This window comes from Strix aluco, chromosome 4 (genome assembly GCF_031877795.1).
Source record: "Strix aluco isolate bStrAlu1 chromosome 4, bStrAlu1.hap1, whole genome shotgun sequence".
NCBI classification, from domain to species: Eukaryota; Metazoa; Chordata; class Aves; order Strigiformes; family Strigidae; genus Strix; species Strix aluco.
Window position 1 is genome coordinate 95021267 of NC_133934.1, and position 22272 is coordinate 95043538.

The 22272-nt window shown below is 41.2% G+C and overlaps 1 protein-coding gene across 6 annotated transcripts in view; it reads right to left on the reverse strand.

Annotated features, from left to right (window-relative positions):
- The window catches only part of PALS1 (protein associated with LIN7 1, MAGUK p55 family member), a 62181-nt gene extending 42713 nt beyond the window's left edge, over positions 1 to 19468 (reverse strand). For 5 of the 6 annotated variants that reach the window (XR_012623277.1, XM_074824438.1, XM_074824432.1 and 2 more), the window contains exon 1: positions 19339 to 19468. The gene's annotated coding sequence lies outside the window, so the exon portion shown is untranslated. Of the gene's footprint in view, positions 1 to 4162; positions 4319 to 19338 lie in introns of all 6 variants that reach the window. The other variant, XM_074824433.1, reaches the window with a different exon arrangement.
- Positions 19469 to 22272: the final 2804 nt, after the last annotated feature.

Genomic DNA, 22272 nt, shown 5'->3' on the forward strand with positions numbered 1-22272 from the left:
CCAACACAGCATTTGAACTTGAAGTATTTCCTCTTAGTTCTTACATTAATCAAGCTGAAGATGACTCTTCAAACAGTAGTGTTAAATTTAATTTAAAAACAACCTTCTCTTTATTTGGTAGCATCTTGAAAACCTTATTCCCTTCCCTAATTTCAAAGTTGAAAGCTGAATACTTAATTTTTGCTTCTTATACAAAAAAATTCTCAACCATCTTGAATATTCTGTGCCAGTGAAATGGATAAACAGTGAAAGGTATGTTAACCTATGCTTTACACGTGCTTCTATTAACGACTACACAATTACTCTTAAATAAAAACCACAAATTTTGCCCAGTCATTAGACCTTTCTGAAGTGTCTGACAAGTAAAACTAGTTCCATAAACTTGTATTACCTACTACTACCAACTCCAATAAAGAAAATTGTAACAGCAACAGAAAATGCAAAGCACAATCCAGTAACAGCCAGTCTTCCTAGTTTTCTGTACAAGTTCAAAATTCACTAATTTGTCCCACTTTACCTTTCATGCATATTTTTTACTGTTATAAAACCTGAAACAAGTTTCTCAACAGAAAAGTAGAAAAGAAATAAGATATTTGGACATCATTTATACCCATATAAAAAATTTAAATATAATATTTTAAATGTATATATTTTATACTAAAATTTATATATCTTATATTTAAAAAGTTAAATCAAAATCTAATGAATGCTAGATAATAAAATTTCTCTAACAACAGTTTTCCTCCTGGTGCTGATGTCCTATCTCAGCAATTCAAATATTTCAAAATGGGAAATGGGAAGAGAAGAACACCACCTTCAACTGATGAATTCAGAATATCTTTGCATTTCACCACTCAGTGCAGTAAATTGTATAGGTATTACCCAAAAGGACACTGAACATTAAGAATACACTCAAAAAAGTTATTGAGCAATACTTAGAAGAATTGATGACACCCCCAACCCCTTCAACAAATACCTAAAGATTGTTTGTACAAGTTCTAAGTACAAGTGATACAAACATGTTTACATGCATTACACCAACACAGCTGATAAATATCTTCAAAGAAAACATCACAACACTTTATTGTCCCAGTATTTAGAACTCATTCATCAGGTACTTCTGAATCAGAAAGAACTGTGTCCCAAAATAACCTCAATAACATAAACTTTAAACAGTGCCATTTACAGCCACTTTAGGTAGCAGTGTCTTCAATAATCATTGTTTAATTTCATTCCAAAAGAACCATAGTATTGACTCGTTTAGAACAAACTTCTTAGAAATTTGAGCTTCATAAGCACACACTGATGCCATCCAACTGAAGATAAACTGCTATTAAATTCAAAACCCCAGAGCCAAATTTCTCATAATTAAGCTTATCTAAGAACGTAAGCTGCATATTTGGCAGTTCTACTTTGGGTTAAAGAATAAAGCCTTCAGTAAATTAGCCTTTAACAGGTTTTACTATACTAATCCTTTGAATAAAAAGAACCATAACACTGGGCATAAGGTGGTACTTTCTTAAATTCACATTTACATAACTAAAAATACGAGCTTTTGAGTGGAAGTATTACTTTGTAAATCCTTCAGCAAAATGATGATCCTGGTGTGGTGGTGCAACTCCTGCCCCTCCTTGGGCCACTAGTGCTTAGTGCAATTTCCCCACCTCGGGTCATATGCCAACCCAAGATGAATAGGAAAAGGTAGGGAACCAGAGCATAAAGGCACTCCCCTAACACTCCTTACTCCTACCTCCCCTGTTGCTTGGGAACAGACAACATGCCAACTCAGATGGCTTGGGAAAGGCAGTAGACCAGAGCATTAAAGGCACTCCTCAGTCCACCTGGTTTCTGCCCCCCATCTCTTACCACTTAAAGAACAGTAAGAATCATCAATACCTCCTGACAGCCTAGTACATCTGTACTTGGGTTGTGGCCCAAAGGGGGTGATACCAGAACTCCAAGATCTAGCAAGTTCTGGGCCTGTGCAGCTGGTAGAAAGTACCAGAACGTTCCAGCATCTGAGCTGGGGTGAAATGAAAATGCACCTGACTAAAATAATTTATCTCAGACCCTATAAATAGCAACCCTAAGCAAGACCCTTTGAGCTCTCCTGGATTGCAGCAGGCTGTGACCAACACCTCCCCTGAGCTGGGACACCTCTCAGGCACAGACTTCTTGATGTCTGAAGATTGTCTGCCCACAAAGTCAAGAGAAGGCCAGAGTGAAGTCAGACCTCTAGACTCTCAATTATCACCCATTGAGAAACACCAATATTGTATTTGCTCCAAACTCAAGAAGAGGGAAATATTAACTATAGGTTAGCCTCTTCCATCCACCTCTTTACGCATCTATGTGTTTAAATATGCCCATTTGCCTTCGCAAGTCTGGATGTCTATGTATTTCACTGAATATCCAAATATTTCCACTCTGTCTGTTTTGGGTGTTTATACAGATACACAGATTCAGAATACCTTGTAGTAAATTAGTGTGAATCTCGTTATTCTCAAATCTGTAATCAAGTTGCTATTTTAATCATATTTTACTAAATAACTTTGTTAATCTTTAAATCAAATAACCATTAAGCACTGGTAAAATTTAACCTTTAATCTACCTCACACCACAAATAAATCTTAAATTGCTATTAAATCATAACCATGTGAGATACTTTCATCCGCAACACCTGGATGCTGCCCTCTCATGCAGAGACTACACACACAGGTGTTCTACTCTAGAGGTAGAGATAAATCAGTAATCTAACATCGGTTTTATGTACAAGACTGCATTGGTAACACTCTACGATCCTGAAGCATTCTGGAAAACACTGTTAGGACTATGAAGTTATCCCAAGCAGAACTGATTACTAAAACGTGCCCAAAATACTGGCATTCACCATCAACGACACAGCCAGGATAGCTTGAAATATTCTCAGTGCTTTTGCCCCAGAAGCGGCAGACTTGCTTTGCTGCTCCACAGACCACCACCAGAAGTTGCGCACAGTATGAATGTTAGCAAGGACAGATCTTGTTTTTCCCTGAGAAAAGCCAGAGAAGGCAATGAAAATGCAGAGCAGGAAAAAGGGGAGAGTCTAGAACTAAATCATATGGAGAGAAGCTCACAACTGGAGAAACCAGTTTTAATTTTTCATTCAAGCCATAATCAAAAGAATAGCAAAGTTGAATTACTCTAAATTCCCTGCTTGTATACAAAGCAGAATCCAGTGTCAAAGGGCAAGGCTAAGATGACAGAACAGACAGCAAGAGCACTAACTGGATATGGGGCTCAGTGCCAATATCAGCATTTCTATATGCTGCTCAGGAAGCTGCCACTCACTGTCTTTACATGAAGATTTTCAGATCAAAGAGGTCAGCCAAATAGTAAGTGTGCTGGGTTTGTGTGTGTAATGGGTTTTTTTGATAGCAGGGGAGGGGACTACAGTGGTGGCCCCCTGTGAGAAGCTTCTTGAAGCTCCCCCGGCTCCAAGTCAGACCCACCTCTGGTCAAGGCCGAGCCGACTAGCAAACCTGGAGGAGGAACTGCAAGGAGGACACCTCTGCAAACACAGAGGTCAGTGGAAGAAAGGAGGAGGCGGGGGGGAGAGGTGTGCTGGAGAAAAGACCCTCCCTGCAGTTGTGGTGAGAGGGCAGGCTGTGCCCCTGCAGCCCATGGAGGTCACCAGTGGAGCAGATGCCAACCTGCAGCCCATGCAGGACCCCACACCGGAGCAGCCACCTGGGTTGGTGGCCGGGACTCTGTGGGAAGCCCCTGCTGTTGTAGTTCGGTGCTGGGAGGACTGTGACACACGGTGGGGATCCATGCCGGAGCAGTTCAAGAAGGGCTGTGGCCTGTGGGAGGGACTCACATCAGAGAAAGTTCGCGGAGGATGGTCTCCTGTGAGAGGGACCCTGTGCTGGAGCAGGGGAAGAATGCGAGGAGTCCTCCCCCTGAGGAAGGGGTGCTTGGACTGAACCATAACCCCATCCCCTGCCCTGCTCAGGTTGGGGGTGTGTGTGTGTGCAAACTGAGCCTGGGAAGAAAGGAGGGGTGGAGGGTGAGGTGTTTTTAAGATGTGGTAATACTTCTCACTGTCCTACTCTGTTATGTGTTGTTGAATCTGTCTTTTGCCCACGACCATAATGGGCGAGTCATCCCTTCCCATCCTTACCTCAATTCCCGAGCCTTTTGTATTTTTCTCCTTCCCATTCCTGAGGAGGAAGGAGTGAACTAGCAGCTGCGTGTTGCTCAGTTGCCCTCTGGGCTCAAACCATGACAAATAGTAAAGAGTGAAAGCTGTGGTCCATTGGAAGACAAACTCTTTCCTCTGTAAGACAGGGAGATGAAAAGAAAAGAGTATTTTCTCTGATTCAGGTATAAGAAATGTGATAAAAATTAAACTGAAAAGGTTATGTGCATAGAAATTGTAACAATCTGGTCTGGTGCATCCACCTTATACGCAACAGGAAAAAGCAACAAATTTTTCAGAGAAAACTCTGAATATCACTGTGAAGCACCAGAGCTGTAACAACAGCACGACACTCATGTCTTCACTGCAGTTACCCCAAGGAAACCATCAGGTTTACAGAAGGGGTTTCAGTTGAGAAACTTCATCCAGACCCTAACCATACACGCCTAGCGTCTGACAGGCAGTGAGAACTCTAGTTAGTATATGTCACTGCAAAGCTTGAAAATATTTGGTCCTTCTCTTGCCTAGCAATTTGAGGAGACCTGACCAGCTGAAACAGAAAATGTTTTCCTAAACATATTTCTTCTAGATTTCACAGCAGCAAATTCTCACTATGCACTGGAGCAGCACAGCTGAAAAACTTCAGGATGCAACAATACATACCACCATGCCTCAACACGCACATATGTCCATGTCTCTCAGCAATCTTGAGTTACAGTCTCTACTTCTTTCTACCAGTTTTCCCACCTGAGCTTAGGATATGATTCTGCAAGATGGAGTCTACCTTCACCTTATTCCAAACCACTTTCCTAACTTATTTTACATTGGCTTTGGCATCACTAGAGCTCTCCATGAGCCGTCTTACTGGAATAAAATGGCAGAAAACAAACCCAGGAGAGAGATACATCCCATTCTTAGTAGCAAAAAAGCTCTAACCCGAGATCATCAGTACATAACACAGTGGTGTCTCCATCACCAAAACAACTGCAATTTTTGATGAGTTACATATTTTTAAAAGCTAAATTTTACCAACTCTTACTGCACATAGAAGAGCCAGTTTATACCTAATAAAATCAGTATAAGTAACATGAAAATTCCACAAGAAAATTCCATGTGCTCGTGTGTTTAAGTGAAAGAACAAATAAAATCCAAAATCACTCCAGAATGGTGCTGCATGATCAGCAACAAATGATTCAAAAACAGAGAAGTACCCAAAGGTAACAGACAGAAACAAAGAGACATGCTCACCCTTCACATCAGATAAAAATCAGGATGGCAGTGAATGCTATCTGCTTTCTCAATTTCTGAAGGAATTTACAAATGTGGATTTAGGACTGGGATTAGGAATTTTGCGTCCCACTCACAAGTGGGAGCTTTTGGGCTCCGGCAAAAATGAGAATTATAGAATTGATTAGAATGCAATTCAGTAATATCACCCAGTACATATAAGGCCATAATTTAAGCATGCTGTCTACCTGAACTGTTGCAGACTATTTTTAATTATCTGTCATTAGTGGCATTTATTCAAATTCATTAGGTCACGTTATGAGGAAATACTTCATCCTTTCTTCTGAAAATGAAACTAGACTAGTCTCTATTAAGATAAATCAATCAACATAAATTGGGGAGCTTCAGCTTTCTCATACGCAAAGAAAAGAGTGCATACCTTCACCCAGAATAGGTTTTGCTCATTTTCTTAAAAGAACCAGAAGGGTCTAAAGATCAGTACTGTAAACAAGGTTTACATATGAAACAAAGTAAGGAAACACATAAAAGGATGTACAGGTAAGAAACAGCCTACAGAATAATGCATTTTTAATTAAAAGAACAACAAGCTATTCAACAAAAGTTAGAGCAAAAAACTGGTTTGCTTACAAAAATAAACAACTTAAAATCTTGAAGTAATGACTTTTTAAAGGACTGTGCCCAAAAAGATCCAAATAGCTGCATAAACTGAAAAAGGCATCCAAATGCAAGATAATTCTAGTCAACCCATCACACAGCTATAGGAGCTAAGTAGTATCGTTAGGACAGTGCTGCTGGCTCTCTCCATTCCTTGGCTCAAGGGGATGGGTGTCAGGACCTCGGATTGTCTCAACATTTTTTTTTCAACCAGTAATTTTTTTTTCATCACAGGGTGGATGAATGTAATCAAGAGGCCTGACGTGACCACAGGTCAATTAAAAACAGTTGTCTAGCACAATTTTCAAAGTGCCACTCAGTATAACGTTTGAAACAAAATAAATTTTAAATCTGCAATAAAAATATTCTAGTCAACATTCCCAGTAAGCAGTAAGAGACTGTAAAACTTTGCATAACAGCAAAGCCTGAAGATATGAGTTTAGAGGGCAAGACAGAGACAAAAAAAAAATAAATCAAGTGACACTGTGAAGGTCCAGCACGACTGGCCTGAAATTAATAAACCATGCTAACTTTAATTTCTGTCTGTGCTATGCCAACCAGGCTCTCCAAGTTCTTGATAACTTATTAGCTCAGACACCTGCATTTTAATCACAAGTGAAAAGGGCTCTCAGACAGCAGATTGCTCCCTCCGTGATGCTCCAGCGCATCCTGCAGGGTCCTGGCCAGGTGGTGGGCTACCGTCTGGGCACCAACCTTAAATTCTTTTACTCACTAGGACAGGCAACTGTTGTTCCTACAGATACCATATAGAATAATTATGAAGCCATTTAATATGGTCTTTCACACAAAGTTGAGTAGACTGAAAATACTATTAATACAGAATTTTAACTTAGATTTGAAATGTCACATTCTAGGCCAATAAAATCAGTTTTAGACATATTTTGTTATAGTAAGAAAGTTTAAAAACTAACAGCAGATGCTGCAGTCCCATACTTTCCATTTGTCAGATGTACAAAAGCAAGTTTTTGTGTTTTAGAGCTCACCTAAGCCTAGAAATCAAAAAAGGATAGCACAGATATGATGCAGTATTAGTTTTCTAAAAAGCTCAACAGGTTAGCCCAACTTCTAATCCAGCAGGTACACTGTGAACAGCACTGGTACCTTACTGGAAAGCGGCTCCTGTGGTGACTGTACTAATGCCTCACAGACAGGCTTTTTATTACAGCTCTGCACATTACTTTCTTTTCCATCAGCCCTCAGAGCACTTGTTACATGCACTCTGTGTGATGCTAGGAAAAAAAACAAGGTTCAAGATTATGCTTTCTAATTTTGCAGAGGGAGAACACAGGTTCTTGCCCTAAGGAAGCATTTCATACTGAGATTTTTTTTCAGTAGGGGAGGAAAAAAACCCCAACGAACCAACCAAAAAACCCAGAGACTTTTCTTGAACAAACCAAGAACACTACAGTGACTTTACCATTTTGTTTAGAACCTGAGCATATAAAACAACAGCCACTTTTTCAAATAATGCCAGAAAAATACTGTCCTCCTACAAGAGCTGCAACACTGTTCACATGCCAATTACTCAGAGCAATCAACTGGCAAGGCTGGTCTCTTGGTTTAATCTTTAGTGCCAAATCAGCCAACTGTGTTAGTGAGGCAAATCAAAGCAGGTACATCTGATTTTGTGAGTCTTGACGGAGTTTCTATATTTTATCATTACTCTTTATCATCAGGTGCTTAGGAAACAGAAACAAATTTTGGGATGTAGATTATCTACTGTCCATTATTTATGTTTTGTCACTTCAAACTGAATTATTGCAATATAATTTAGGTCAGGTTATACTTTAAATCCATTTGAAAATTTGAAAATAATCAATGCAGCAACCATTAGTAATTGTCAATGGAAACAACAGACTGATCACCCAGAAGCCCCAATGCTTACAATAACCATTCATTTTTCCAAGTCAAGTCTACAATCTTTGCTTTAAAGCTGCAGAAATTTACAACTTTTGAAATCAAAGCAACCATTTTATCCTTCTGACATATCTGTTTACCAGAGACACCCTGTTAAATAAAATGGTTTTATCCCACTCAATTTAAAGAAAGCATTTGAGAGGAGTTGTAGTTCTCTGGTCTTCAGAGACTGCAAATCACCTCAGCAACGCAGGCAGAGAATTTTGTTCCAGCGCTACCAAGGCTACAACACCTGCAATAAGAAAATTTATTTTTGCAAAGCAGAAATGATAGAGCAAAACTAGGAAGGCATCCCACAATTTGGGAAGTTTTAGGTATCCCACAGATGGTCAGACTTCATCCAACACTTCGAGGAGTTTTGCAACTTAAACCAAAAGCTTCACATGCCCTTTTCCAAATGACTAATCAGTTGGAAGATACTTATGTATCCAAGATGTATTTTCAACCTAAAGCCAAGTGATATTTTGTATTAGAAACTATTTACTCAGCTTTATCTAGAGAAGAACATCCAACAATCAGCATTCACAACCTTTTTGCTCTTGATGAATTCTACATTTATAAAAACAGATATAACTATTTCCAGATATTTAGTAATCATTCAGAGATCAAAAATAAATATGTTGAGTTCCAGAAAAAAAAAAAAAAAATCACCTAATGAATTAAGTATTGAAATGAGAATCTATTAGTTAAGGTGAGAAAAGACCTATTAATATCTTCACACTCCACTAACTCAATTCATTCTAAGTATGTACCTATATTCTTTCAAAACCAGTTCTGGAATTCTGAATACAAACAAGGGGTATTTATTAGAGAACTAAGTTTTAACAAGCTAAATGTATAAACATACTTCTAATGCTTTCTTATGCCTCTAAACTTCAAGCACCCATGCACTGTATTTCAGTCTGAGTAATGGGTCTTACCATTTTTTTCTCAATGTCTCTATTTTGCTTTTGGTTCTGCACACCCCGTGGTTGTGTATATTGAATTGATGCAGTGTATTTCTGGATGGTTTTACACTGCAAGTGTGGAAACCAAAGCCAGTGCAAATTTTACCTGCTAAATAAAAATTTTCAGAAATTTACTTGTAAGAATATACTAATATAATGATATATGAATCTTTGATACCTGCAATGATGTAACGGTCAACAGTAATGTGCTGAATTGTTTATGGGTTTCTTAAAGTACAAGTTAGAAGCTAGACATGAAATTTCTTGCAAAGAGATCATAAAACAAGGCAAATAATTTCTCCTTGTGTTATTTTTTTTCAAATATAGAAGAAAATAAGGCTGCATAAGAGGCTGAGCTGAAGGGACAGCAAGCTTAAATTAAAGATGTTGACAGACAAGCTCTAGCAAATCTTGTTGTAGCAGATTAAGTTACTATCCTCAGCTGTAGACTCTGCTCCCATCAGAAGTCACTGATCCCAAAAGCAGAGTTGGCAGAAGGGAACATGTGCTGACACCTCAGCCACTTCAGTGCTAAGACTAGCATCTTAGTTTGGGACAGATATTGCATTATGAACTACAACAACCAAGGAATAAGCACTTCTGCTAATTCTGCAAATGATGAACTAGAGCAGAGGAGCTGAGCAAGGAAAGGTAAAAAACTGACATCCCCAAATCTTCTGGCAAGATTTCCCAGAGCTATAGTTGCAATCTAAATTTCTTCTAAAGTAGCCAGAATCAGATGTGCTACTTGTCACAAATCTATCCAAGAATAAAAAACACACTCTCACCAAAAAGTATCAGAAGTACAATGTGAACTGTTAGAACAGCTAGTTATTAACAGGCATTGATTAGTCAGGTACCTTAAAGGCTGAACACTCAATTTCAAATTAGTTTTAAGGAATCAAGAACTGAGGTTTTGCATGGAATTTTAATTATCACATGAAGTCCCAACCACAGAAATTACGGAGCACTACCACATGTAATACCAAAAGAACAGCATTAAATATCTTTCTAAGATTTGACAAGAGCGTGCACTTAAGAGGGAACACAAACTACCCTACATATACTACCCAGCCATTTAGGTATGCAGCTGCATTCATTAAATACTTGTATAGAAAAGACTTTAAAAATATTGACCGAAGGAGAAACTGTATGAAGTTCTCACCAATATAAGTCAGAAACTGGCTTAGGGTACGAAGGATATTAAAATTCAAGTTTGCAACTCAAGTTGTTAAATTTTAAAAAAACATATATGCAAATATTTAATACTTTACTACTACAGAAGTGGTATTTCAGATTTTATATGACCTAGTGAGGAAAATTCTTGAAATTTGTACTATGCAGTTATCACCCTAGTACTTTTTATTAGGATTAAACACATACAACACTTTACTTCGTAAGTTTTATAAATTAAGAACCACCACCGATCAGCCATGGAAACCACATTCAAGGCTTCAAAAAGAGCTTGTACATAATAAGCAGGCCTAACTATTCACTTCTGCAGACTGTCCCCTCCCACCTACCTTTAACTGAGGTTTTTTGCTTCTAAGATTCCTTTGTTTTTCCAAACAGGTACATAATACAAATTGCAAGTTCAGCATCATGCAGCTGCATTTATAACAGAGGGCCCCACCCAGCTTTGCACACTGTCCAGTAATCAAAACTGAGCCATCAAGATGGAGTCCCAAATGAAACTGACATTTTTGTAGAGTTCCCAGTTACTGTATCATTATATTGTTGTTATATTATTTTGTTAATTCCTTGCTGAAGTTTCCCAGCTCTCCAGTTCTCCCCTTTAAAAAAAATCAACTAGCCAAGCTCCAAAAAACCAGCTTGTTACGTGCTTGTAGCCCAGTGCAGCAGAGTACCTGGTTGAGATAATCTACCACATTTTTATAGAACAAATTTCAGTAAGGTGTAAAACACGGTTTCTGGCAGTTTAGGATAACAACACAGAAATGCCCTCCTGAGTCAGACCAATGGCCCACCAAACCCAGAACTCTGTCTGGACAGTGACAACCTGACATGCTGTTTAGGGATAACTTGTGCATCCAGAAGTTCAGTTGTTAAAGGAGATCCGATGGTACATCCCTGACTATTCAATTATGAACCATTAAATATATCTGTCAATGGATCTGCTGTCTGGGAATCTGTATAACCCCTTTTCTGAAAATGCTGATATTCATTGCATCCACAAACTCCTATGGCAATAAATGCCAGTAGTTCACCACCCAGTATGTGAAGTACCAGCTTCTTTTATCCTTTTGAAGTCTACCATTTTAATCAACTGCATCCTGCATTTTTAAGATCCACAGCCTCCATAGCTTTTTTCCACAAATTTCTATCACATCCCTTTGCAACTGAGGAGTTCCAGTCTTTCTAACCTCTTCTTACAAGGCTCCATCCCTTAATTGGTTTTATTGCTCTTTTCTATTTCTTTTAGTTCTGCTATATACTTCCTTTAAACGCAAAGACCTGAACTGTATACAAAAGTGAAGACAACAGTGTTTTGCATGGCTGCAATATGATGTCATCTGTCATCTTAGTGATTAAAATGCCTTTCCTGATACATTTAGCATTTCATTGGCTTTCTGGCTGGCATTCACACTACAGAAAGCATAGCAAAATGATACTACGGTTAAAGATAACTTTCTCAACCGCTCTACAGAAGCTAGGAGACTGGTCCAATTTTGTTACACTTCACAGACATCTAATAATCCAACCACACACTTGCTAAAAATTCTTTCTTGAGCTCCTGGCACTGAACTACTCTGCTTTGCATACTACTAGATAATAGTCATCATTATGTCCCATAAAAACAATATTCCTGCTTAACTTCACTCTTATTACAGAAGGATTTCCCACTGAAGTAGAAGGGCTATCTTTGAATAAACCAAAGCTGTAATGAGAGGTAAGATAACACAAGCACCAGAAGATCTAAAGGAGAACCACAACAGTACTGCAAAATGAAAGAAATACTAAGTATAGGTACTGTTTTACAAGTCAATCCAACCTGAAGACACAAGGCAATAATATGATGGGAAAGAGAAAGCAAAAGGTCATAAGACTTAACAGAGTATAGGAATAGTGTGATCCAACACACAGAACCTTTGTTTCCTTCCCAATATTGTCCATCTTCCATATTCAGAGAGAGGAGACTAAGACTCATGCTTGAAGGTCTGCACAAGGAAAGAATGCAAGAAAATGAGCAACAGCAAGCTGCCAAAAAAAAAGCAGCTGCAAAAATGTAAGAAGTCCATACTAAACCAGGAAAGATCTAAGGAAAAACAATATATCATGACTATTTAAAATTGATCATGACTAGTCCCTAATAACAATATGCTTACTAGTCTAAACAAGACATTGAGATCAAAAAATAAATAGTTTAACCTAAAAATTACTTCATAAACAATAAGGCAAAATGACTCTTAACTGCTGCTTCAAAACATCATACAATTAGATGCAGAGTTCTTCCTTTTGAGTCAGGAAGAAATAGCTCTTCGTTACACTTCATTTTGATCTCTCCTTATCTGAAAATTGGCCAAAGCTTAAAGAAAGTAATGACCTACAAAATATGTCAAGATTACCAGTCTTGAATAGCTTTTCACCTGTTTGTTATCTTAAAATCATCCTCAGGATTTTTTCTTTTGGGAGGAAGGACAAGTAACATTGACTTTGTGGATTCCTAGCTTTCCTTGGGATACACTTTCAGTCCTTAATCTTCACACCTTGCTTGATGAGCCAACGAAGAAATTTAAGTAGACTAAAAGGTAGAAGAGTGTCTACCCGACTGTAGAATGCTCAGATTGCTACTTTCCTTATCTTTCCGCTGAAGCCATGTAACTTGCCTCTTCAGAGTTCTAGCTAGCCCTCATCATATCGTCTTGAAGCAACATGCTTTGTCAGGAAGTGGTTGATGACAATAGTTAAAGTCTTGAGAGAAGATCACAACATACACTAGATGAATATTCTACAAACAGGCAAGAATTAAATAGACAATTCAGTAGAAAAAAGTCTACAAATCTAACAAGAACTTAGGCTCAAATGGATTTTTAGTGCTGTTTATAATCTTAAAAAAAGATGTGAAACAGACTATTCCACTGGTCAAAACCAAAACCAATACTGCTGGGCTCATAAGTCATTAGTTGGTCAGTCTCACAAGACAACATCAAGCTGATCAGCTTTTACCTCACTTTAAGACACTGTGCTAATTCCTCTTGGTAATTAGGTTACTAATTTAGAACACATCTTGATTACTGGAAAAAAATGAAAAGAGCTTGCATTATGTTGGTTTTAATTATCCTACAACAACAATCACCACCTTTAAATATATATATTCAGTTCCATTTCAATTCACTTCTCTCCTGCATTTGAGAACTTCTAATACCATTCAAACAAAGTGTAAATGCCAATGCATAGTGGCACTAAGCAATTCCATCACAGCTTGATCCTACAGGAACTGATTCTGCAGAAAGCACGTGATGTTCAGTAATGCTGTATTCTCCCACTAACAGAGGACTAAGTTTGTCTGCTGATATCATATGCCCTTTCAGACATCAGGAAGAAGAGATCTGCTCTCTGAAAACAGGGATATACCTATGTAAGAAATACAATCAGTATAATACAAACCAATACAATCCAAACCCTCATCTGTGTGCAACCTCTGGATGCTTAACCCAAAAGCTTGATCTTTGCCTTCAGAGATGAGAGAACATTTAGAAAATAGGACATACCAGAGGAATTAGCAACATGTTCTCTTAGCCAATACAAGACATGCAGTTCATTTCTATGGTGCACAATGCAGTTCTGTAACAGTTTTTCTATAAAAGCAACTTTAATTTTCTAAGCCAAGGTACACTGCATTAATCCATGATTAGTCTATCTCAAGTTTCATTAACAGTAGCTGACAAGTCAACAGCAATTTGATAAACAAGACAAACAAGGGTGACCATGAGTTCTCAACCATGGCACTGCAGGGACACTGCATGATCTGATATTAAGGTCAAGCCTTAACTTTATGCACAGAGGTGCATAAAAAAGGAAAAAGTTGTCATGACATCTGCTGTGCTGAAGAATTTAGCTCAGCACCACAACCACCATGCAGAAAAACATGCTTCCCTCCCTAGATTTATCCTCTGCCACACTGAAGACCAGCTTCTAAGTAAGTGAGTAATAGAGAAGGCGTTACTGAAGCATACTATCTTCATTGACCTTAACTGTGAAGATCACCTTAGTTAAAAGAAAGCTTGGGTTTATATTTGAATATTTAGATGAGAGCTGACTGCTGATCTCTTTGCCACCCAAACCAAGATCAAGATTTGGCTCCAAGGAAAGGGACAGGATTGGTAAACATCAAAAGCGAAGTAATTACTCTCAATAGTGTTTTTACCAAGGCATCATACCAGTTATATTTTACCTGCCTTCAGCCTTGAACAAGGTGAACTTTTTAAGTTTCATTACTCTTTCAAATATACCTCATTAAACGCAAGTCATTCCTGTGCCATCACACTGCTAACAACAGCTCACACATATATCACTGGCAATCTTTATAATCTACTGTTGAAATGAGAAGTGACTCTTTTATGCACTAGTATATATTGTCCTCCTTTGAACACACGTTTGTACTCAGAACTCCACTCAACACCACTGGTACCTAAAGGAATACTTCTTTTCTAGCCTCTCCTTCACAACTTTAAAAAATATACACTTATCCTTGGAAACAGACTTGTAATGCATACAGCCACCTCCCAGCACCATTGCCAGGTCAAAGAGCAGCTGCTGAGGTTACACTGGCACTTCCTGGTTATCAAAGGTTTTTAGTTTTGCTGAATTCAACTTTCTAGAGCTTGAAGACAACACTGAACATCTTCACACTATGAAAATAAGACAGTTTGCACTGACTTCATATAATGGTTGATGCACATACACAGGTATGCGCTTTAGATGATAACATACTGACTATTACCACACTCCCAATACCTTTTGCAAAGGGGACCACTTAACTGTCCTATCACTTTTAATATATCCCTACCAGAAACAATTCCTCATGCTAAACTACTTTTTCCCCACCAAAAAAAAAAAAAAAAAGAGTCTTCTGAATAATCTGTTATGGCCAAACAACCAAGTATGACCTTCCAACAGAAGACGAATCCTGATGCAAGACAAGAATGAAACTTACAGTTTGGTTTCTATCTTATTTTTCTTAAGAACTACATTTTTCCAGGATTTCTATCTATTATATTATCTATTCTTTTGTTAGAACTTTGCAGGAGATAAGGAATATATTTTCTATGCTGATAAAGTATAGCAAATTCAGATACTAAAGTTTATGCTTAACAACCACAAGCTGCACTGTCACATGTATCAACTGTCAAGCCTTTTCTCTAATCCTAGGGAAGACATTAAAAAAATTATAGACTAGAGGCAAAATTAAGTATTAAAAACGTTAACATAAAATCACATTAACTGTTTCTTACTCATTATTTTTCTTTAGAAGACAATTACAGCCAACCAGAACAGATACATGATGCAATAGGCAAATCACTTAAGGAAACACAAGGCACTGAGGTGATCTTTATATAACAGATAATAATTGCAGGTATGTTGAAACAATTACATTTTTTTATCTAATCACTTGGCATCTTATAAGAACGCAGAATTAGATTGACAAGAGAATCTAAACGCCATGCCACCTACTAGACTCCACAACTCAGATAAGCAACCAAGCTCTGCTCTACAATGAGAAAGGCACATTATAGGTGCTGTTCAAGTATCTAAAACTCAACATCAGTAGGAATTGGCCAAGTCAGCCAAGAATAAACATAAAGAGAAAGATCAGAGATTTAAGTCTCCAGAATTTCACACCACGCTAGGGAAGAAGAAAAAAAACCCCATTTACTCTTTCAACCCTTTGCCTGTAACAAGGAGATCAATTCATCATCCTTCTTGCCAGACAGCCCCTGCGCTATTCCCTTCCCAAGAGAATACTGCTCCTCAAGAATGAAACTGGCTGGTGTCTGGAAGCACCTCACACTCAACACCCAGTGGCCTGGCAGTTAAAGTGTTCCTGTTAGGAAGTGACAGATGGGGGTTTTAAGTTCCCCCAAACAGTAGAAGGGTTTAAACCCAAATCTCAACATACTGGGCTGGTACTCGAACCATTTACCCATTCGCAAAGAAATGCAACATCACATCCTTTTTCTGCCAAAAGAGAAGTGTGCAAGATTAGGCCTTTCTGTGCTTCCTGTTTCACGGAATAGAAGCATTCCTTGTACATTGTGCAGTACTAACGGTACCTCTGCTTTCTAATTTCACTGATGCAAGCTTTGAGAGTTACAGCATTTTCTTCTTCCTATACAGCTATGTATTTGTATGCAGTTAGACACTCTTGCAGCATAAAACTAGTCTTTACCAACAGACGTACACAGTTTATCACCTCCAGTTAAAAAAAAACAAACCCCAAAACTTACTTTAAAATGGCCTGGTATATAAACTACTTATTTAGTTATTATTTCCTCTTTTTGTTTAGACTTCTGCTTCATACTTTAGCCTGAACTATGCTTAAAACATTTTGTCACATAGCTATATTGGGAGTGCAGGAAAGAGGACATGTACATAAAATACTTTTGTCAGAATAGTTGTATTGAAGAAAGCTCCAAAGTAGATAACTATACTCGAAAAATCATTTTGCCAGCATAACTGATTTTTAAGTCACAGCATAAGCTGTTTCCACTGAGTTTTCTACCGCAGACATAGCAGCAAACCTTTTCAAATATACAAATGCCTCTCTTTGCGCATTAATAAAAGGAAAACAATAGAGCAGTATTTAATTAATATTTACAAAAGACCTTGAGGTTTTCTGATGAATGACCAAAGCAGTAATTAGTGTTCTGAACACCGTAATGTCAAGCCTTTCTGCAACACTACCTGTCACACTAAGAAAGTAGTTTAAAAAAAAGCCAGTTGCTAGAACATTTAAGAATTTTAAACATGGCATATGAATACAAATCCTGTTATCTAAGAAGCAGCAGACTGTTTGAAATCTTAGCCTTCAGCATTCTAAAAGCCTAACACTAAAAGGAATGCACTTAATCAAAACTGCAAACTGGAAAAAAAATTGGTAGCTGAAACAGGTAGTTACAACTGTTAGCATCTGATGTTAAGATCCAGTCTTTGAGGAGCCATCTTAACAAAATTTGCATGTAAAAATGCTGCAGGATTTTTAACTGCTTGCAACTTCAAACTACAGCAAGAGATTTTAATTAAAAAGCAGCAAATGGAAGTGTTATGAAAATATCATTATTTACATAGGAAAAAATATATATGGACACATACGTACTCCAGACTACATTAAGTTTTCTGTGTCCATAACCCTCAATATGAATGCTAACCTCTACATCGCATTTTTACTACTTTTACATCACATATTGCTGTGGTGATGAGAGATGCCCAACAGTCCTCAACAGCCTGAGTAACTCCTGCAGATTCCTGAGGCATCTAAATCAGTCTAGTGAAGAAATATTTTGATTTACGTTTCTAAGTAAGTTCAGATCTTTTGAAAGGCAATTTAATAAAAACCTAACTAAAACTACCATCTTTACCATCACCTAATTCTATATAGCAAAAATTACCATCCGCTGCTATTCCATACGTTGCAAGGCAACATGACACACATCGGAAAAATGTAAAATCTGAAAGAACTACTTTGAAAAGAGCTAAATGGTCACGTATTAACACTTAACTCTGTATTATTTACTAACAGTTAATTAAATTTAACATCCTAGTACACTGGTTCACAAAACGATGAAATATAAATACTTGATGCCTTGTTAAACTATCTACAATACTAACCGTTAGTTAAGCTTTCAACATGTGAAATAGTGATTTTTTTTTTGAATCACAGCGTGTTGGAAAACAGTTCATATGTGTATAAACCAGCCAGACTCTAAAGTGATGGACATTTAGATTTGTAGTGACAGCTCTAAGATGATTATAAGAAAAAAAAAAAAAAGACGCACTGTTTGTGGAAATTTAAAGGACAGCTTAAATCCAAATGACTGCAGGCTCCGATGCCTAATTAAAGACAATTTAAAGGTATCCTATTTTTGGCAAATTAAGGAAAAACACCTCTATCCTCCAAAGACAGGGTGGTCCCTTTAAGGCATAGGAAGCTGTGCACTGAGGCAGCAGACACTTAAAAAAAGACCACCACCAGTCCCTTCTTAGAACTTTAACGGCAGCCATCAATATATCATCACTTAGGTAGAATGCAAATATTTTGTTCTAGTAAGTGAACCTCGGAGCCAGTTTATGTCCAAATAATTCCATTACAGAGGCTTTAAGAATTACCGTTTGAAAGACAAACCCCTTACAGCACTAGTCGATATTTACCCCTTTTAATACTCCTCATTAAGTTCTTTTTCGGGGATCTGTCCCACATGAGACCTCCAAGAACATTACTATTTTAGACAGATGGGGGTTTTTTTTAATATAAATGGTTTTCAAAAAGGTCAAAGACAAGTTAATTTCATTTTCTTGTGCGGTCTGTCTCACCAAGCTCAAAGTCCCCGTGCTCTTTGTGGCTTGCCCGTGGAGCCTCTGGCACAGCGCGGCCCCGGTCCCTCCGCGGGAAGGCTCCAGGGCCGCCCGCGCGTTACCGCCAGCCCTTCAGAGAGCGCAGCCGTTCCGAGCCAGTGCCGCCTGAACTACTGCCGGCTATAAAATACACTGGAAGTCGCTCACAGTCAACCTACTTAACCCCGCGAAGCTTCATAAATGAATCCGAAGCGATCCCTTTACAGAGGCACCACTGCCGAACCCAGAACCGCCGCAAGATCGGAAGCGCGGAGGGGGGACGCCTCAAGTTTCTCCCCTCATTAAAACACAAACGCAGCCCCCCGTGATCAGCAGAAAGAGCGCCCAGCCAAGTACGGGGGGGTTTCTAACAACTTCTGGGCCTCAGCTCGCCGCGCCCGCCCGGAAGGCACCTCCGAGGGCGGGCAGCCGCCGGGGCAGCCCTCGGGAGCCCGGCCGGGCGCCGCCCGCCCTCCGCGCTCCCGGCAGCGGCGCCGGCTCCGGGCGCCCCGCGGCGCAGGCACCTGTAGCCGCAGCGGCCAGGGCCGCCCCTCCCGGCCGGGGCACAGCCCGAGCGACCGCCCGGCGGGGCGCGGGCCCCGACGCGGTCCCCCGAGAGCCGCGCCGAGCCCGGCTCGGCCCCGCCGCCCCGCCTGGCCCCGGCCCGGCCAGACCCCCCCGGGCCTGCTCATCAGGCGCCGTGGCCGCGGGGGCGGCTCCCCGCTGAGCCGAGGCTGGAGGCTCGGCGGCAGGACCTGTTGCTCGCACGCCGGGCGCGGGAACGGGGGCTGCGCTCACCGTCCTTCCCTCGCCGCCGCTGACACGCTCCGGCGCAGCCGCCGCCTGGCAGTCAGGGTCCCCCGCGGCGTCGCCCGGCCACAGCCCCCGCAGAGCTGCGCAGCCGCCGCCAAGCCCGGCCCGGCCCGACCCGCCCGCTCCCAGCGCCGGCCGCCAGGCCCCGCCCCGCCGAGCCCGGCCGAGCCGCGCAGGCGCGGGGCCGCCCCCACAGCCGCCGAGGGGCCGCGCCGGCCGGCTGGGGACGGGGCGGGGCGGGGCGGGGCGGGGCGGGCAGGGCAGGGCCGGGCCGCGCCGGGCCGGGCCGGGCCGGGCAGGCTGAGCAGGCTGAGCGCGCGCGCCCTCTGCCGGCCGGGCGGGGTGGGGCGAGGCTGCGCCCCAGGGCCGCGGTGGCGGTGGCGGTGGCGGTGGCGCATGGCGGAGTGGGGCTCGCCTCAGATCTCTCTGAGGGGCTGGAGAGGACGCAGAACTTATGGCGCTGCTTCCATGTCTCCATCCGCCCGCGGTCATGTCTCATCTCCCTACCACAGCTGTTTCTGCACCCCAGAGAGGCACCTCCACCGGAGCCCCTGTGCCCTGAACGGAGCTGGCTTGCCCCTCTCCCCCCGCCAGTGCCTCCTCCTGCCCACTCTTCTGCTGCAGCTGGCACATGCCCTGGGTGTTCCAGGCCACTACAGCCCCTTTTTCCTCCACCCACCTTGTCACACCCCCATTCTCCTTGTACTGCTGCTGAAGTTGCAACCCAAACTTCAATGCCCCAGCTGGGCTGGGACCTGTTGTGGAAATGAAAATGTGTACTCTCATCTGAGAGTCCAGTACGACTTTGGGAGAGTGTAGGAGGCTGAGGCACAGAAAGTGCTCACAACACAGTGTCTGGAACAACGAGGGAAACCGGGCACAGATAAACAGGTAAAATAGTTTTACCAAGTTCTTTATATCCATGGCTGTGTTTAACAGGACCAGGGAAATATATCACATAATCATAGACTGGTTTGGGTTGGAAGGGACCTTAAAGATCATCTAGTTCCAGCCCCCCTGCCACAGGCAGGGACACCTTCCACTAGCCCAGGTTGCTCAAAGCCCCGTCCAACCTGGCCTTGAACACTGCCAGGGAGGGGGCAGCCACAGCTTCTCTGGGAAACTCGTTCCAGTGCCTCACCACCCTCACAGGAAAGAATTCTTCCTTAAGAAGAAAACTGAATATATTCAGTTTAGTTTGAGCTGAAAACTGCATTCCCACCTCTGGTTTTTCAGGCTAGCCTGCCTAGATCATTGCCTGAGGCATTAAAAGAAATGTTCCACATAACAAGATCTGAAAAAAAAGGCCTTCTTAGATCACTAAAAAGTCCTAAAGAGATACCTGCTTTAGTCCGTCTCCCCTTGCTTCAGTTTAACCATTTATAAATCTGTATCATTTAACTATCATTCTCTATAATGAAATCCAGATACAGACTTCCTATAATTTTACCCAGTCTCGTGGTTTTCTTTGGATGCATTCTAAAGGTAGATACACAGTCCAATTTTACAAGTCCCCAAACCCAATCTCGTGGTTTTCTGATTTTCTTTTCTTACAGTGTGAAAAGGCCAGCTGACCTGACTCTAACATATGTCCTGCCCAGCTACCTGCAGAGGAAACTCTGAAGGCATTCTACCTTTTCACACTGTGGCTGAAACTCCCTGGGATGTCGTTTTGTTCGCTCTTTTCAGGGCAGCAATGCCTTGTAATTGCATTTAACCAACTATTTCTATTCTGACCAATAACAAGGGTCTTTGTATCCAGTGAGCAAAACTGCAGCGCTGCAAGAAGTACAAATGTCAGTGGACTGCAGAATTATTTACCTGGTGTTCCAATCCAATATCAGGGAGGGTTCTTAAACGATCCCAAGAGCCAGGTTAAGACGCAAACGAGGTCAGATGCCACACAAACCTTGTAAGCTTTATTTAACAAAATAACTGATAATAGTGATAGGACAGAAGGAAGAAGAAAGGAAAAGTCAGAATACCTAGGCAAGCAAACCAGAGAGATGCAGCAATACTAGTTACCACCACCACGAGTCTAGCGGTGTGCCGTTGATCCGGTCCCGGTGCAGGCGATGGAGAGAAAGCTTCGGCAGGTGATGGGGAGAAAGCAAGCAAGTGAAAAGCTTCTGCAGGCGAGAGCTTCAGCAGGTGAGAGCTTTGACAGGCGATAGAGAGAAGGCAAGCGACAAACTGTGGCAGGTGAGAAGCTTTGGCAGGCGATAGACAGAAGGCAAGTGAAAAACTACAGCAGAGAGGAGCACGCAGCTCCTTTTATACAGTCCCCACCACTAGTTTGCTCGTTGCCACAGAGCTCCTTTGCATATTTGCCACCCCGTGTTCCCCCATGTGCTCATGCCCAGATGTCCACAGTGGTCATACCGAGGCGGGGTCGGCCATTGACGCCCCCAGCTTGCGCAGGTCCCCCTCATCCCCTGGCCCTGCGCACACGCCCAGTTTTCCTAGCTCTGGGCAGATTTTGTCCTCCTGGCAACAGGACGTCAAGGCCCGGCCTGTGAAATGACATGGGGCTGAAACAGAGAGTGCCATCTTACACCACCCTGTGGCTCGGGGGGGGGGGGGTGGGGGGGGAATGTATGTGTGTAATGGCATAGCAGCAATGCCAAGACAAAATGACTGACACAGTCCCTTACACCTGGGAAGTAAAAATGGAGGGAGAACATGACACTGCTAATTCATGGCTGAGCAGCATCAATCATGGTTCTTTTCACCTTCATATGCAAATGGTGAAAGTTCACATGAAACTTTTTTTACAAACTGCATTGGCAAAGGACCTGTGAACCAGAAAGGACTTTTTCAAAATATGATACTTGCCTAGAAGATATAATGGCTGCAAAAAGTAGCTAGGTTCATCAGTTGGCTGTTCACTGTTGTCATCCTCATCCAAACTGATCACTA